The sequence below is a fragment of the Macrosteles quadrilineatus genome, unplaced genomic scaffold, assembly GCF_028750875.1.
Source record: "Macrosteles quadrilineatus isolate MER2022 unplaced genomic scaffold, UCM_ALF_1.0 Scaffold_2__2_contigs__length_208266976, whole genome shotgun sequence".
NCBI lineage: Eukaryota > Metazoa > Arthropoda > Insecta > Hemiptera > Cicadellidae > Macrosteles > Macrosteles quadrilineatus.
This window is the reverse complement of record NW_026542595.1, coordinates 25,912,805-25,932,426: the sequence shown is the minus strand read 5'-3', so window position 1 is coordinate 25,932,426 and position 19,622 is coordinate 25,912,805.

The window sequence follows — 19,622 nt, the reverse complement described above, 5'->3', positions numbered from 1 at the left end:
GTAGAGCTGCGTGTCGGTTACATTAGCGTGTCGGCTACGTACCTCAGCCTGCTCGCTGTAGCTAACCTCTATTGACACTACTAGTCATTGATGACGTAGTGTACCATGTAAGACACCCATTAGCTCCTGTAGTGTGCTGTGTAGAGCTGCGTGTCGGTTACATTAGCGTGTCGGCTACGTACCTCAGCCTGCTCGCTGTAGCTAACCTCTATTGACACTACTAGTCATTGATGACGTAGTGTACCACGTAAGACACCCATTAGCTTCTGTAGTGTGCTGTGTAGAGCTGCGTGTCGGTTACATTAGCGTGTCGGCTACGTACCTCAGCCTGCTCGCTGTAGCTAACCTCTATTGACACTACTAGTCATTGATGACGAAGTGTACCATGTAAGACACCCATTAGCTCCTGTAGTGTGCTGTGTAGAGCTGCGTGTCGGTTACATTAGCGTGTCGGCTACGTACCTCAGCCTGCTCGCTGTAGCTAACCTCTATTGACACTACTAGTCATTGATGACGTAGTGTACCATGTAAGACACCCATTAGCTCCTGTAGTGTGCTGTGTAGAGCTGCGTGTCGGTTACATTAGCGTGTCGGCTACGTACCTCAGCCTGCTCGCTGTAGCTAACCTCTATTGACACTACTAGTCATTGATGACGTAGTGTACCATGTAAGACACCCATTAGCTCCTGTAGTGTGCTGTGTAGTGCTGCGTGTCGGTTACATTAGCGTGTCGGCTACGTACCTCAGCCTGCTCGCTGTAGCTAACCTCTATTGACACTACTAGTCATTGATGACGTAGTGTACCATGTAAGACACCCATTAGCTGCTGTAGTGTGCTGTGTAGTGCTGCGTGTCGGTTACATTAGCGTGTCGGCTACGTACCTCAGCCTGCTCGCTGTAGCTAACCTCTATTGACACTTGATAAGACTTATCGCCTCTCGCACGACACCGACCCTTGTTATGTGTCGGTGAAAGTTGACCATGTCGCATGTCTTTGATTGCGTTACAATACCCTGCTGATTGAGCCATTATAGCGTTCCTAACCAGCTACCGCTTGTGCCATTTAAATAAAAGCCTGCTTTCACCATGTTTTATGGCTAATATTATGCAGTCTCTGGCGTTCACCGCTCAGGTGGTCACATCAGAATTCGTGTACATAGATATTGAAGTAGTCATAGACGTCATAGAGATTTGAACAGCAATTTCACGTGCTTTTACTAAAAGCACTATGTGACTTACTTTAACCCGTGTATCATTTTTTTTATTATTATTTTTTTGTAATGATAGAAAAAATCGTCTTAGTTTTGTTGCTATTATCGTTCAGTACTGCTTCTTCATACAATATAAGAAATGTTCCCTTTTGGTGAATATGTCAACAATTTATTTTCACTAAATATGCAGAGTAAATCAATAATTATGAAACAAATGTTTAATGAAGGGAAGGAAAACGATTAATAGTATTTTTTTATTGTAGCACGCGGCAGTAGAAATATTACGTGTTGCCTACATAGACCATCTTACTTTGGCTCAGGGGATTTGAAGATATATTCTTTCAAAGAGACCGCAACCAAAAACGTAATATTGATTTTAATTTCCTCCTAATACACTTTTAATATCCTTCCGCACTCCCCACCCCTGATGACAACCAAATAATCCATCACCCCACCACGTGACATCTCCAAATGCTTTTTGAAATCTAATATCTAAAGTATATAATAGCATGACCCGGCCTTCTCTTAGTTATTGCTGAAATATTCCATTGAATGATTTCAACTTTGATTTGAACTATTGGACGATAATAACACCCTATGCAATGTTTGTACTTGACAATTTTGATTGAGCTCGACACATCCGTCCAATATGTTGTAATTAATATACTCTTGTTATCATCGATACCTACTTTACTTACATCGATTACCGCACAACTACAGTCAGTGGGCAATTGTGGTCGTCAGATGTGACCTATGACCCTTGGCAGCTGGAGTGCTCTGGAGGGTGTGTGAGGACTGACGAGTCATACTGGCCACTGTGAGTCAGTGACACAGTCTGCCACACTCATTATGCGTAATGCAGAGTTTTGCATATTGCCGACAATGTGAGCTGTTCACCAATTAAAATCCACAACCCTTCGTGCATACGGCTGCTCTTTTTCGGGGCGAGGCGGGGAGGGTGGTCACGATATAATCTAATTTCAGTTTGTACAATGTGCCGATTGTTCCGGGGCTGCGATAGCGCCAACCCCGCAATTAATTGAAATATCCGCCGAGCGTTATCTTTCTTTAATAAAGCCTCCCCCAGCTGGAACGGATTCAACTCGCGATTTAAACGGCTTCCCCGGCCACCGCTGATAACATCGCCTCGTTGTTCATAACGCACGACAGCTTTCAGCGCTGATAACGACTTGGAGACCCCTTACAGCTCACACTCGTATTTGAATTACATTTCAGATCACAGAGGTATTCATTAGCAATACCCATTGAGATTTAGTGGCCGAGCTTCATTCAGAGTAATGCAATCTAATGTACAAACCATCCGGAATCGTATGTAACGCCCTTGACCTAATTACGCTCTTAAGAAATGTATTGGCAGCACATTTTTACACATTAGATTAACATTCAGTTTTAGAATACCACGTGAATTGTGTATGTTTCCAGACCAATACGTGTGATGTAACGTCCAGTCCCGGTAGTGGCGGAGGCCCGGGTCTACCGCGATTTATTCACCAGCCGCAGCTCTAATAGCCCCGACCGCGGCCGAGTCATCCAGTTTAATTATCGTCTTAATTCAATGCCACCATCACTCTCAGGTGCCACTATTAATTTCCCGACGAGGATTTGCAGCCGATTGTCGTCGCTAATGATCCGGCGCGCTGCGGTTCCGTTCTGCATACTGTTGAGGGTAAAAAATACGAACTGTGACATCATACAGTATGTAACAACATGTCGCCTCCGAGATTACCGTTCTGCATACTGTTGAGGGTAAAAACTACGAACTGTGACGTCATAGTGTACAGTATGTAACAACATGTGGTCTCCGAGATTCCCGTTCAGCATACTGTTAAGGGAAAAACTACGAACTGTGACGTCATACAGCATGTAACAACATGTGGCCTATGAGCTTTGATTATTTGAGATTGCCGTTCTGCATACTGTTGAGGGTAAAATCTGCGAACTGTGTCGTCATATACAGTGTGTCTAGAGGTTGTTTTATATACTTCGATGGTCTAGAGTAACAACATGTGACCTTCCAGCGTCCCGTTCTGCATACTTTTGAGCGCTGAGAGTAAAAACTGCAAACTAAGAAGTCAAATTCCATTCCTTAGGACCAGAATAACAGAACAAGTGTAACACATCGTTCCTGAAAGTGAAATCTTTTGTGGACACAGAAAAACAGATGATAAGTGGCCCTAGTTCTCTGGACTGATAAAAAATGAAGGAGAAAGTAATAGCGGAAATGTCGGCGGCCTCAGAAAACTGGAAATGACAGGCGAGACATTTGGAGAAAACCAGAAGGTTGGCCGACCCGCTTAATTGGATCGTCCCGTGTCGACGTTCTGATGTGAATCGTCACCAGTGATTGTTGGTGATTGTTGGATGGGTTTGCGTATAGTACATCATAAGACAATGCGATATAAACTCATACGTACTTACTGTTACAAGCACACTTACTGTACTTACGTTTCTAAGCACTGATCAGAAACGTTACTTCATCTCAGTACATACATTTTTGGTACTTTTCCTTTTAAAATTTGTTTATAAAAACTTTGCCATCACACTTTTCAATCAAATTTTCGTCAACAAATTCTTTAAAGACAAACATTTTACAATCAAAATACCTCCGCCTCAGCTTACCTGCAGACTAAGCGAACTGTAATCATGTGATTCGATTTTAACTCAAACTTTTCCATATTTATTGCCATTTAACATTATATTTATTAAGTACTTAGGGGGGTTGCGATTGGGTAAGAAGAAGTGAAAACACGTTTTCATAAAATGTTAATAGTATGCCATGAAATAAATGAAATTGCCAAAACTGGTTAAAATATATCCATAAACAAGCGAACTACAACATTTTTCTTTTTCTCTATATGAAAAATATGAGCTTAATGTAAACTAATACTCTAGTTTTTTAAATACCCACATCCATTAATAGTAAAAAAAAATTATGTCAAATTTAGGCCTAATCAAAATCTGAACAAATTACTCAAGTGTTTACAGACGCACTATCAAACAAAACATACGGAAATGTAATTAAAAATGGAAAACAAACGAAAAGTCAGATGGATAAAGGAAGACAAACTACACGTTCGTGCCATAAATACTTTTGATATACGGTCCAAGAGTGTGCAAAAAATGTGCAACTAAACAAGGGTTAGGAAGTTTTATCAACGGCACACGCGAGGCGGGTAATGTATGTTGGCCCTTCTAATTACATTGCAGGGCTGCAAATGATTGTTGCTTTATCAGAGACTGTACACAAAACGATGGGCTTAATATCTCATGTGTGTTGTATTATAAACATTAACTTAGGCTGTGATAGTTAGACATGGGTATAAATATTGTAATTAATTGTTGTCGACAAAATAATTTAAATACCCACTAACACTCAATATTTAGCAAAACAAGTGTTAGGGTACCCAACACAAAATGAATAGGGTTAAAGAAGTACGAATGACACGATTGATCATGACAGAGTGTGTATGGCCAGATAGGTGATCAGTCAATATGTTTGACACAGTCATCTACTGTACCTGGTCCACAGAGGCTCCTTCGTTCATACTGACTGTACATTCACAATATGTATCCCTCCCATATATAAAAAATAACAGATATACAAGTGACAAGCAGTATTGGGTATGACAGAGTGTGTATGGCCAGATAGGTGATCAGTCAATATTAAAGTCATCAAATTGTTCCTGGCCATAGAGGACATACCCAATTTTAAATGTACAGTAGTTGTGTTTATTTGTTTCCTACAACAAATAAGGTAGGTTTGCATTTTAAAGGTTTTGAAAGGTAGATTTTTGTTGTTTTTAGTGAATTTTCCATGCAGGGGATAAGCCATTACCGTAGGACTCATGGTAATACCTGGTCCCGGGACCGATTTACTTTTTCGTTTTGATGTCCATACAGGCAACAAAACCATCCGTTCAAATGTGTACATATATTTATATAGCAATTAACATCCAATTTTGATTAAATTTGGCACAAACCTGAACGTTTATTAGAACTATTTTTTTTATATTTTTGTTTTGTAATTAATAAAGAATTTCTCTCCCTCCCTGTAGCAGTAAACCTCGTCAATCCTAATGTTATTTTAACTGAAAATCAAATCAGGCAATAGTAAACAATTCGCTTAGTCTGCAGGTTTGCTGCAGCGGAGGTATTTTTATTCTTTATATGTTTTGCTAGGATTAGCAGTTGCCTCTTCCAAAACTGTATTGTATTATACTCTTTAGTTTGCTTCATTGTTGGTTAGTCTCCGAAAACTCATACATTTTACTTGATACATTTACATTAATTTGTTCGACATTGAAGTTGATTTCTTTGACTTGCACCTGTGACGTTTTAACTATCTTCGACTTAGAAAGGCAACCCTATACTACTAAAATAGTCGAATTAATCCACGTGTCTTTAACAAAAGGGCATTTATATAATAGTGTAGTCCAAACAAGTAAACTTTATCAGGAACGTTAATACAAGGTTTGATGGATGAATAATCCTGCAGGTACGAAAATTTTTTCCTCAGTATTACAGTGTATATAACACATTCGTAAAAATTCAATATTGTAAGTTGAAAATGTGTGAATTATCGAGTAAACAGAGTTGACCCGGACCAAAGCAAGACGACGTGTCACACAAATAAACTCTGCTAATTGCTGGCTGCGGCTGTGGCAACATTGACGGTCTACGGTCAACACACGACTGACGTATGGAAATGTTTAGCTTTTAAATTAATATTCATCGAATTCGGACCTCACCAGGCTTCATTAAACAATGCGGCTTGACCCCGGGCCACACAATGAAGGTGACGTTTACTAATCGGATATTAAGTCTATCGCGACCGCCTCCGCTGCAACTGGTAATTAAATTTGGAAATAACTGCGGGAAGGGTTGTTGGCCTTTCTGGTTAAACAATGTTGATCCAAATTAACGATAAAACGATAGAATGATCACTGCTTAGTTGTCATTTATTTAAATAATTATTGTCGCATACGTGTATAAAATGGTTATGGTACATTTTTTTTGTAATGACCTATCCCAAAAAGCTACTTAACATTGGTTTTATAAGAACTGATGGTGTTAAGCAAATAACTTTTGAAAAGTTAACTTTGTCGTCCCATCTCTGAAAGAAAGCCTATTTATGTAAATCCAACGCGGTAAGAAAGTTAAAACTTTGCTGCCTTAAAGGTTCTTTTCTTTCTGAAGACCAACACTTAAGGATTCTTCCACGGTTTCTACACCTTTATATAATTTTTGCCGTAACGTACTTTTTGTAAAGAGGTTTAACAAACTTTTGTTCTGTTATATTAGTTTATTGTTCCTGCCAGGGATATTTCAGCTCAAAGTTGTTTTTACATTAAAGTCGCAGTGTTACGCAATTCTTGTTGCAGAAGGCCTTATAGGGTTCGTTACTCACACACATACAACCCAAACAATGGAGGGTGTACAATACAAGCAGCAAATATGTGGCTGGAAGTATGTCGCAGGAGGCAGAGATAACAAATATTGTTTTACTGTACAAATAGTAACTTGTTGAAAATGTAAATGAAAATTGAAACTATGTAATAATAGAAACAGATAGCCTAAACGGCAAATAATGAAGATTAGTTTTGAAAGGACTTACATTACTAGCATTACAACAACAATTGCTTCTCCCTTAGTCTCGTTTGTACTCTTCTCAATAATGATAATGTATTGGAAATCTCTCATAAGTTATACCATTGACTATTGGATACAGAAGGTTATACAGACTAATGGATGCGTCTGGTCGGCTGACAACGAACTGCACTCACGGTCAAAGGAATTTACAAGGGTTGGAAGGGTAGCCCGCCTAAGCCATATGGAACTGCACTCACGGTCAAAAATCGGTCTTTCACGGCTGAACGCTTCGCTAGCCCCTTAGTCATCTGTTTATTCCGTCCTCTGTCTTACTTTATCCAATACTTTATTTAATACACGTTTTAGTGTCTGTCCCAATAAATACAACAATAAATACAACAATAACTAACCTAACCTAACCTAACCTAACCTAACCTAACCTTTACAAAAGAAGCTTCGTTATAATAAGAATATATATCATGTTATCGTAAATACTATGCAAGAATTTTCTGTACACATGTGTATTTTTTACAATGTCAGTAGTAAGTTTATTTTTTGACGTTTAGATTAATTTAATCAAAACTTGTCAATATATTTCAACTAATTTAATAAGTTTTAATCAATTCAATCATGGTGTTGCACAATGTGATATAGGCTAATTAAAAACTGACCGTGAGTGCAGTTCCGTAGTTGGATTAGGACCAGGGACTGACCGTGAGTGCAGTTCCGTAGTTGGATTAGGACCAGGGACTGACCGTGAGTGCAGTTCCGTAGTTGGATTAGGACCAGGGACTGACCGTGAGTGCAGTTCCAGCCCTCCCGTCTGGTCAACGAGTTCACAAAGCAATGTGGCAGTTCCTCATTATTATTAGCAATTTGATTATAGAATCGAAAACGCGGAAGCAAAAGAGAGTAGCCAAAACAAATGGTTTTCTGAGTCAGCAAAGTTCCAACCATTGATTAATTGGTCTACAGACAGCCTACCTACCCTACCAAGACGTCATATCAAAGTCACGTCGGGTAGGCCTACCAAGACGAGGAAGAGCAGCACACTCAGCTGTCAATCACAATTCGCCTTCTGCATCGACTATTTATATTCAGAGGGATTCTAAATCACATCAGGCCAGGATGTGTGAATAATTTTAGAGGTAAATCCCTCAGGAAATCGGGAATGGGATCAAGGTGGGGTGCTCCCGTGTTCTCGTCAGGAATCGATAAGCAGGAACTGCGTCAACGAATTGAGCTTAATGGGAATAAAAAGTTGTTAACGACAAACAATTTTCTCAAGAAACATAAAATGTCATTTAAAGTCATTTATTAATTTCGCTTATCACTTTGCAGATTCTCCGTACGTGTTGCTTCTGAAGTCATCATTACTTTATGAGTTTTACAAAACCTAAAATGTCATTCACCCTTCTAGTTTTGAACACTTTGAAGGTGCTTTTAGATTGTTAAGCTAACTATTATTTTGCTTATGAATTTCACAACCCCATAACAGCCTTAGCTATAATCGTCCAGTCAGTCTATATAGCGGGCGTATGGTAATAACAAGGGTTTGAGATTAATATTCATTGAATTTGGACCAAGCCTCATTAGACAATGCGGTCTGAGGTCTGACCCAAGGCTGGACTATGTTTTGTATGACAACCACTATAATAACGCCACACTCCACCAACGTTAGACGTGTTGTGAAACTTAATACCATTGACTATACACCTCTCTAGAGGTGTATAGTCAATGTTAATACGGAAATATCATGAACGAATAAAAGTTCTTGTAAAACATGCTAAACTTTAGTACAATGCATGATTTTAATAAAAACAATATATAGCCTACATTAGTGGACTGTCAGTTTTCGTTCCATCAGTAAATTTACTTGTACCCACATAAATGTAGCAGTAATAGCCACGGACGATTTGTCATATGACAACCACACAACAATCGCCGCTAGCAACAGTACAAGGGGTGGTAATCTACAACCCCAGAGCCGACACTTCTACGGTCCATTTAGTTGAAATTTAATTCCAATCAGGACTCGTGGCACCTAATCAAGTTATACATTCTTTACCTGGCTCGTGTACTCGTGTACCCTCATCAATTAACTCTTCTAATTAAATATGTAGATTCGTGAAATTAATTTCCAGTTGTTAGCGAAGATCGGTAGCCCCTTCCCCCGGTATCCACCCACCACCCGGATCCGAGACCGAGGACTTAATTTACTGAAAACTCTTTATTAAGCCAAGACCCGGTATATTACAAGCCCACGGAATCCCGCCACGCCGTATAAACAAGGCCAATAAAACGGGCTGCTGGTTTATATTCGTCCTCTGCCCGCCGGCTGCCTCAGTTTACAGCGATTTCCACCAATTATAAGTCCGTTACTCTGTTATAAAAATGTCAAATTTAGTGCTTGCTCGGGCGATGCGTTCCACCGTGTCCGCCGCTGCTGCATAAATCAACACCGGTTTGTTTCGTAGAATGTCTTCATTTACTTGGTCCCAAATAATCACAGATTCCTCCTTATAAACCAGGAGAGCTTTCCTTACAAACGTAAGTTATATTATTTGAATTTTTATATAAATCATATTTTCACAAAGTCTCTAAACTCTGTGTTAAAACCAATGAGTGAATAACTTTACTTGATATATTAACGACGTCTTTTATAAATCGACTTTATTAATTAAATAAATCCCGATCCCCATTTGCAGATATTTTTTCCGACTTGGATGGGTTTATTTGGCAGAACCTCGAAATTCCCGCCAAGTATTAACAAGTGTTGAGAACGGGTTGTGGCCTCGAAGAAACGTGCAAATTCTCCTTTTGTCCCCGCGTTTGTGGGGATGAACGAGTAGGTCATAAATATCGAACGGGATAAACTTATCATACGCTCTGGTTCCGGCCACTTTACCCTCTATATTTTACCAACACCGACCTTTATTTTATTTTCACTCTCCCATTCATTTCACGACCATGTCATAACACTGAGCTCTCTTTACTACCCTCAGTTATGTCAACTGACTAAGAAGTGTGTCTTGGAAGTGTTGTGAACATCCAATCAATCAACTACTTACTATTGCTGGTAGATAAGAGGCGCTCGTCTGCAGCGGAGGCATGAAGAGGAAAGTAGAAGGGGCTGTCGCTGTCAGTGCCAAGGTTATTGCTCTGGCAAAGTTATATCAGCAAACTTGCGACAGGTAAATATCACGAAAGTTACGTCTCGGCGCCAAATATCACCAGTCACTCAGTACAAGTTCTGACAACCCTCACCCACCCCCTTCATTCTCCGATCACCGATAAAAACCCCCACGTGGCCGTCACAATCCACGGAAACTTTTATTTGACGCTTTCACCAAGTACAGTAACGAATCGAGTGTCACTTCAGGATAAAAATGTTGCTAAAATAGTCATGTGAAGATTTACTATTTTACTATGTTGTATGTATAAACATGTGACTAAAAGCTTTTAACGATTGTTTTCTAACTTTTACATTCACTGAGAAGGGTTATGTTTGTTACATTAACGACAAACAAATATTTACAAGGGGTTCTTTTATTCGTAAATACAGTAAGTGTATCAAAGTTATTTATTTATTTCATTATAGGCCTACTATTAATTGAATATATGTACTTCACTTTGAACTTTTGGGTAATATCGGCTGATTTCGTTTGTGATTCAAACACGGAGAGCTAAACTAATCCAGTGGCTATCATCATTAACATTCGTCATCAATTGCGACACATGAGAAATCAATTGCAAAGGTCGATAAAGTAACAACACTTTCTAGTTATAATCCATACTAGGGTAACAGTTTAGATGGATTAAAAATATTGTAAAACCCTTTTGAAACGTTTACAACCTGATCGCAAAACAATTATTTTCCGCCAAGTATTCTAGATCCATTATCTTTTAATTGCTTCCACAGTTTCTATTCACAGAGTCCCTTCTTCGACAGGCTACAAATCCATTAACTCCAAACGAAGTGATTAAACAAATTCATGCTGCGCGCGAATTTGTGTTCATTTGCGCGTATTTTTGGCTGAAACGCGACGCGGGAGTCTTAATTGCTCGAGAAATAATTAAGATAAAGAAATCTCAGCTCTAATTTTTTGCTTGAGTCTAATGAACAAGATTCAATCCAATTTGGAAAGCGTAGAGATTGGAGGTAGGCGGGGGAAATCTTTGAGCACACACGACTAATGAACCATCGATCTGTATGTTGGCACCTGAGTGTCACTACACCCCTCCGTGACAAGTGACACGTGCCACACACCTTGTGTGACAAACCCATACTGTGTGACACAACATAGCCTTGTGATACAGAGCTCTAGACGAGATAAGGTTGGATCACAATGAACCGCTGATGTGTATGTTGGCACCTGAGTGTCACTACACCACTCCGTGACAAGTGACACGTGCCACACACCTTGTGTGACAAACCCCGTACTGTGTGACACAATGTAGCCTTGTGATACAGAGCAGTTGAAAAGATAAGGTTGGATCACAATGAACCGCTGATGTGTATGTTGGCACCTAAGTGTCACAACACACCTCCGTGACAAGTGACACGTGCAACACACCAGCGTACCGATTCTATTAGGCGAATACTGTGGCGATGACACCTTAACATACTGTGTTTTACGAATAGTTCTTTACTACAGTACTTCTAGATAAATTAAAAATCATGTTAATAGTCGATGCATGAAAATCACTAATCAAAACATCAAGATTACCTACTTTTCTACGAAGTGACTAAAAATGAATCTCATGTCGTAAATTAAACAAAGGCCAATCCATAAATGAAGGTAAGCCACAGCAGATGCCGAAGTGACGTTTGATATCTATCAATAGCCCAACAGACGGTAAACGACGTCCCATTCCTCGGCTCATCCCCATTAGACGACCCACTGTTAAATGGTTTCGAATTATTCAGGCAATTAAGACGTCTCCAAGTGACCCCGAAAGAATTCAGGGGCAAAGTTTGAGACCGCCATTTAAAAATAGTAACGCGACGTTATGTTAAAGGGAAGATAGATGTCGCTTGCGTGCTCGGCATTCTCCCCCCCCCCCATTTGCGACGCAATGTCGATACCCCATTATATACCTACCTGGCCGACAACCAATTAAAATAATGTAACACGCCGTGTATGATCGGAGGCTATAAACTAGAGGTGCTTCTCCGAGGAGATTAATGCGTCCAGCGCTTCCTACTTGCAGCTGGCTGACTTATGGCCTCACTTTCCTCACTCCTAAACCACAACCTCACACACACATACGAACAAATCAACTATTCGCTTGATTAACAGAAACTGTGATTGTACAACAATTACATTTTGTATAATCACAGAAATGTAAGAAATTATTATAAATGAAATGTATGACCAGCTTCGAAAATTTTATACCCTTGGTATATATCCTAGTAAATGGTCTTGCAAGTCTACACAAGTGGAAAAACATTATTAAAAGATATATGGAATATATCCAGGAGTCGTACGCACAATAGTAAGAGCTCACCCTGAGGCAGATGGCACGAGGCATTCGCAGCGAGCAGCCTCGCACTGTGGATACCCGGCTTAAAATGTTTGTTAGCGTATTCGTTAGGATAAGCCGATAAGCATAGCAAAATCAATATACAATACTTGATTAAGATCCAAACTCTTGCCATTACGACGACTAATTTCCTATATAAAAGATCTACGAATGAAATAAAGACAATGCTACATGCTGGGGTGACTTCTTGATGAGAGTTATAACGCTGTAATTTAAAAGTTAATGAGCGTCGCTGTTTTGGCTCGGGAGTGGAACTGAAATATTCATGTTGTCTATGAACTGGGCAAAGAGAAAGAGATATTGCCAACTGCACTCCAGCCAAGATAATAAACGGAGTAACAGATCTCCTTTAAATTGCTGACACCTGCCGGTCGACAATGTTGGCAAACGTGGCACATTAATACGCCTGCCACAGTGCCACCCCAATCAGATAAACTCTTGACAAATACCATTCCACAGCCATAGGACGTGTTTTTGTCATTCGACGTAATTGAGAGGAGGATCGTTGCCAGTAAACATATTAATCACCTCTCTAGTGCATATTGTAGAGCAGAGCAAATACATGAAGATACTTGTGGGACAAGGGACATATTCGTAGATCAATATACTGTACCATCCTGAGCACTGCAGTTGAATATAGTGTGAAAATAATGCTATTTACATTACCTTGATGTGAAATTCTTTTTTAAATAATAACAAGGTAATATAGAGTGAAATGACCTGTCCTTGGTTGCAGACCGAAAAACGTCTGTTTCATGTTTCTTTAGTCTGTGCCATTTGTTAGTAGCAACCGATGAAAAAATATCTGCACTCAAAAAATGCGTAATCTCGGTATAATTGAATTTTCAAAATAAACGAATTATTACAAAGTAATTGTTTGTGGATCTTATTAGAACTGCGGTCCGAGAGATATTATTAACATAAAGTAAGATAACTCTGGGAGATTTGCAAGCCAACTGAGAAATGTCACAATAACTGCTGAGTTCCCTCGTAATATGCGGACATTCCCGGATGACGTGGATCGTTATGAGATGGAGGTACGAGGGGTCGTATACTACAACAGCGGACAGCGGCTTGTATCTGGAGACTGGTCGTGGTCGTATAGCAGACGACACTCTGTGTGAATGCGGCGATGATGGTCGCTATGACGCTGTTATTGCACTGCGGCAGTAGGGGAGAGTGGGGTAAGTTGATACAAAAATTAATAAAAATGAACGCTTGTGTGCAGGCTCAAACCGATGGGTAGTGCAGGTTCCCTGTACAGTGGCGCAGCCTTGCACGAAGTCCCATTGACAAATTGGCACTACTAGTTCATGTGGGAGGACAAATTGTGTTTTGTGGATGTAAAAGTAAACTTTTCGTACCACATTTGAGTGGCAATTCGTGTGTTAGGTCTTTTCAGTCACATTATTTTATGGACTAATCATACTCAGCACCGAGGAAATACATATATATTTTATCTACTCTGGTTAACACATTTGTATAGGATATAATAGCTTTTGCAGCACGCGGTCACTAGGAACAAGTTGAAACGTTGCAGTCGAGGCAGATTGATACGGTGTATTTATATATTTTATTGACTTGGCATGCTTTTAAGTGTCCCTAATTTAATGTTTATCGTCACTATCTAGAAGATACTTTTATTTTATAATTTAGCATCATATGACTCTGTGTCTATGTTTATTTTTATTAACAAACATATTTTGTATTTTTAAGTGTACAAGTCACTTTGTAAGATCATTGTCATCCAAGAATTTCCTGATTAGCAATGGCTATACTTGCTTAACTGTTATTTAATGATTAACCCAAACAAAATAAGATAAACAAAAAGAAAATCTAATTAAAAACAAATTATATTCGAAATATTATGTATGGTAAGAATTAATTTAATAAGTCATAACATGCAATGGCGTACGTAGAAAATTCCACTTAATATGGATTTGTGTCCTAATGTGTTTGATATTGACAATTTTGGCCTGATGAGTTTGCGCAAAAACAATACATCACGGACAAGGCCCAAGAGTTAAGTCGGGTTCGTCGAGTGTATCGTATGACTGACCACTGAGTGAAGCCTGCCAAGCGAGGCTGTGGTTGAGCCATGTAGCTGTGCTGTGTTGTGTGTAGCTGTGTAGGTCAACAGTACACTAGATGTGCTGGATACGAGGCTCTGCGAAACTATTTCTATAAAACTATACATATTTTCTCAAATAACTCGCACCGCAGCATGGTGAGGTAAATTAATTGTTTTATAACAGTAGTTTCCCTCTTATACTACTGTAGTTCTCATCCTTAATATCTGTGCTATTCTGTGTTTGATTCAACAAAACAATTACAGTACCTATTCAATTTGTAATTTGAATAATTTTCATTGCCAAAGTCTTATGGTTATAAAGTAGTATTGAAATCCCGATTGTTGTACTTTGTAATCATTGAGATGTTTACCAACATCATAAGTCTATACGGTAATGGTTATCTATTCATTTGTTTTGTTAGTGTTGCAATATTTGTCAGGACATTGCGTCAGCTTAGAAGCTTAGAAGTAGCCCAGGTTAGTCATCCTTGAACTCTTGAACAGGAGATAAAGCACTCAGTCACAACTTACATTACGTAATATAATATGTTCAGCAAAGAGCGAGCTGTACAGTTGAATCATTGTCATTTATTTTCAAAACCTGTACGCCTGTACTAAGCTTTTTATGTTACAACAATTAACATATGGCGATTAAAAATTTCATTATTTTACAGAATATTTATATAAAATAATACTTGTATGCATATGAACTAGGATAGTTATAATTACCGGGGTTTGCTGCGAATAACTACTGTAGATCATTGGCTCACCTGCAAACAAACACAAAGTTATGGACCCTGAACATACACTATATTGTGTAGAGTTAAATGTGATATCAACACATCGGGATTATACGTATAAACTAACTAAATAAGATAAATGCAAAAAACCCTTGATTCAAATCAAAATATATTCGAAATACTGTGTATGTTAAGAGTTAATTTAATAAACTAAGTCCATTTATTGAAGTTGAAAACAGTCGAAACACGCTACGGCACGGCGTACGTCGGCACTTCTACTTTCATGAGATCCCACGGGAAAGGTTGTAATCTTATTAGATACGAGCGTTGGCCAAAAATATATTTATGATAAACCTGAAAAAAGTTCTCCTGACATTAAAGCGAGGGAAATTAAAAAGAACTTATTGGCTTTGGCATTTCTGACACTTGTAATCATAAAATGGCGGTGGTGCGGTGATGGGAGTGCAAACTTTAATAACGTAAAAATGGATCTTGCCTCGTCGAAATGAAAACATGAACGGAACTAATTAATGAAGGAAGCCTCTGCAATCGGTGCCATAAAGGAAGAGGAAAAGTCACGGGGAGGGGAGGGACACTAAAGTTCAATCAGGCAGAGGTCGTTCTGAAGACAAACCCGGCCGAGCGTTAAAACGACTGCTTTGGCCTTACCTCGGCCGACGATGATGATTAAATACTCGTCCTGACATTTAGGGACGGAACCCCCTTCTCAGTGGCGTACTGCTTGGGATGCGTTGTATGTTACTGTATTGCTAGGGATACGTTGAATGTGACTGTATTGATAGGGATACATTGAATGTGACTTTATTGCTTGGGATACGTTGAATGTGACTGTATTGCTTGGGATACGTTGAATGTGACTGTATTGCTAGGGATACGTTGAATGTGACTGTATTGCTTGGGATACGTTGAATGTGGCTGTATTGATAGGGATACGTTGAATGTGACTTTATTGCTTGGGATACGTTGAATGTGACTGTATTGCTTGGGATACGTTGAATGTGACTTTATTGCTTGGGATACGTTGAATGTGACTGTATTGCTAGGGATACGTTGAATGTGACTGTATTGCTTGAGATACGTTGAATGTGGCTGTATTGATAGGTATACGTCGAATGTGACTTTATTGCTTGGGAAACGTTGAATGTGACTGTATTGCTTGGGATACGTTGAATGTGACTTTATTGCTTGGGATACGTTGAATGTGACTGTATTGCTAGGGATACGTTTAGTGTGACTGTATTGATAGGGATACGTTGAATGTGACTTTATTGCTTGGGATACGTTGAATGTGACTGTTTTGCTTGCGATACGTCGTATGTGTCTGTATTGCTAGGGATACGTTGAACGTGATTGTATTGCATTGACACGGTTAGTGCTATGTATTGGTTAAAGCTGCTACAAAGTTTCATTTACAAAATCGAATAGTCTACTGAAAATAATCCTAAGAGGTTTTGAAATATAAATATTCAACTAACTCTTAAGTTGCTTAAACGCATAGGACTAATCTCTCTTCTTTAGATGGAAATGTGTTTTATCAAATAAAACAAATAGGTCAAACAGGAACAATCTTAAACATTTAAAACACAAGTCGACAAGTATGCCAAGTTCTACGTAGTGTTACAATGTTGCATAATCAACTACTGTATCGCCGAACCTGTTGCGCGAGTGTGTGTGTGTGTGTGTCAGTGTGAGTAAGGATGAGGAAGACATACAAAGAAGCCAATTACCAGGTCCAGAAACTCACATAACTCAGACAGCATCATAACTCGTCCACGACCGTATTGACACAACTATCTGAGATATATCTGTGTCGGACCACGGTTATCTCTTCATCTCCCCACTCTGGGCCTAACTGAATTTCGGCCGGACATTGATGAATCGCAGGCCACAACTCCAGGTATCAATTCGTTCTGATTAATTTTTATCCGCAAAGCCGACTTTGAAATCTTTATTAATCACCTGTGTGTGAAAGAAATTAATAAATGTGTTTCAGCTGTTCGTTCGGTACGTATGGTTGAACCAGCTGCAGTATTGCCACGCACATGAAAGAAATACCGATAACCTCCTTCCTTGATGCATCATACGTTTACTATAGAATATGTGCTAGCATCTGTAACATGAGCGGGTTGCTGTATCTGCTGTAACTATCAAATATGGTCTAAGGCAAAGTCCTTATTGTGTTTAAAAGAACTAATTAACAATCTAAACTATCTGAACACAGAAAAATATTTTCCAACTCATATATATGCTTATTTTCTAAAGTAACTGAAATTAGACCAATTACTACATAAAGGTACTAGTACATAATTCTATATAATACCAATTACATAAAAGGAAATACATTGAAACAGTAGTTGCATGGTGCTATAGCGTTTTTGAATTTTCTTCTTTTTAAATACGCACACTTTTAGAACATTTCGGTTTTTAGGATATTCAAAAGAACTTAAACTCAAAGGCAACAGCAACGTTGCAGGCTCTTGCAACCTTTGGCAAGACAGTCTTTATCAGTAAAAATATATGACCATAGCATTGAAATACTTTAAGTCGTAAATTCAAATCGCAAAAACTGATTTGCCTGATTCCGTTATGTTGAACAGCAGCCCAGTCGCTGTCAGAGTAAGATCTGCTACATTAAACCACAAAGCCTTGTTAATGCTGCAGACGGTGACACCTGTTGTGGGATTTATCAATCCAAACGAACCGCAGGCTTGTTTACACAGGGGAGGGCGGGACAATCAATCCCAGCTCATCACAAATTTAGCCGGAGCCAGAGGCAGTTAATCAAGCCGAGGATTCACCGGAAGTAACAAATCCTGAGAGGAAGTCTGGTACGTATCGGCGCGCCGCCATAGAGCACAACGTGGCATTAATATCAGACCGCGGCGCGGCATAAACAAAATAAACATCAAAGCATACACTCAGGTCTGGTCGTAAACCATACAGCGTGTTGTGGACAATCGACTGCTCTAGTAGACATAAACAAGAGCTGTCGTCGCTAACCGACAACCGACAAGTCGTAAATCGGGGCTAAAAACAGCTGGAACGTGTAAACGCAAACATCGCAGATACATGGGACACTGGACAGCGCAGAGAGCACAGCGAAGTCAAGCGAAATGTACGTTATAAAGCCGCGTTTACACCAAAGTTGACAATCAAAAGTTGTCAACCAAAAGTTTACAACCAATAGTTGACAACTAAAAGTTTACAACTAAATGTTGCTCCTCACTAATTTAGAGCAACTAGTAGAAAACTTGTTGCCAAAGAATAGGCGCGTAATAATAAGTACAGTGTGTCAAGGATGTCGTCGGCCATTTCAAGATCAAATTTTCCGTATTTTGGAAAAATCACCATTAAAAATAAAAATTTCTAAAAATTCAAAAATACCTGGAGATATTATGGATTAGTACCTACATACAAATTTTAATCAAAATCAGACCACGGGCGTGGTGTGTAGCTCTGTACACATCCAGAGTTATTAGGCATAATTAAGATATTTAAATAGAAAGATAGCTAACATCTACCCTATTATAATAATTAAAATAATTCAATATTACACATTTACAATATGTGTACAATATGGGAGGGGGAATAGTTCTCCACTAGTTTTCAACAAGTTGCTTGCGCAAAGCGCGTAGCAACTAGTCTTCAACTTTTTGTTGTCAACTTTCTTTGATCTTACCGACTCTCCGCGGGAAACCAAAATTTAGTGGAAAACTTGTTGCTCCACTAGTTGACGACAGAAAAAGTTGCTGAATTTTGTAGAAAAAGCAACAAGTTTCCGAAACTAGTCGAAAACCTGGTTGTCAACTTTGGTGTAAACGCGGCTTAATATATTGTAAAGGAAACAGTTTGGCTTTTATGATAAAATCGAAACCCCAAAATAATATTTTTTTTACGTTGGTATCAACGTAAACAAAATTATTGGAACTGTACGAATTGTCATAAAACTTACAGATCCTCCCACTAAGATGAAAGATCAAACGAGACAATCAGTTAAATTTAAAAGAGATCTAAGAAATCTTCAACTGGAACAGTCCAAGTTAATTAAAAGCACTCATCACTAAGAGCCGTATCAAGATACCTTTGACAGAGAAGTTAAAATGGAGCTGCAAATTATATTCGACAAGTTTTCACAAAGAGTCGGCCTAAGACGCGAAGATTAGTGGAGAAGCCTTGAAATGCCGGAGCTGCTCTTCAATCTTCACTCAGTAATATCTAAAGTTCTCCAATAATTCCATTCCCAGTGTTTATATTACAAAGAACAGTGAAGCGCACTTGACTGGTTTGCTGTTTGCTGTTCTATCCCTGTCGTTCAAACAGAAACTTGGGTAACACTTGATACAAACATTACTTGACACAACTATACGAAAAAATAACGTACGATATTGTGATGAAAAACATTAACTTTTAGTGTGTTGTTTT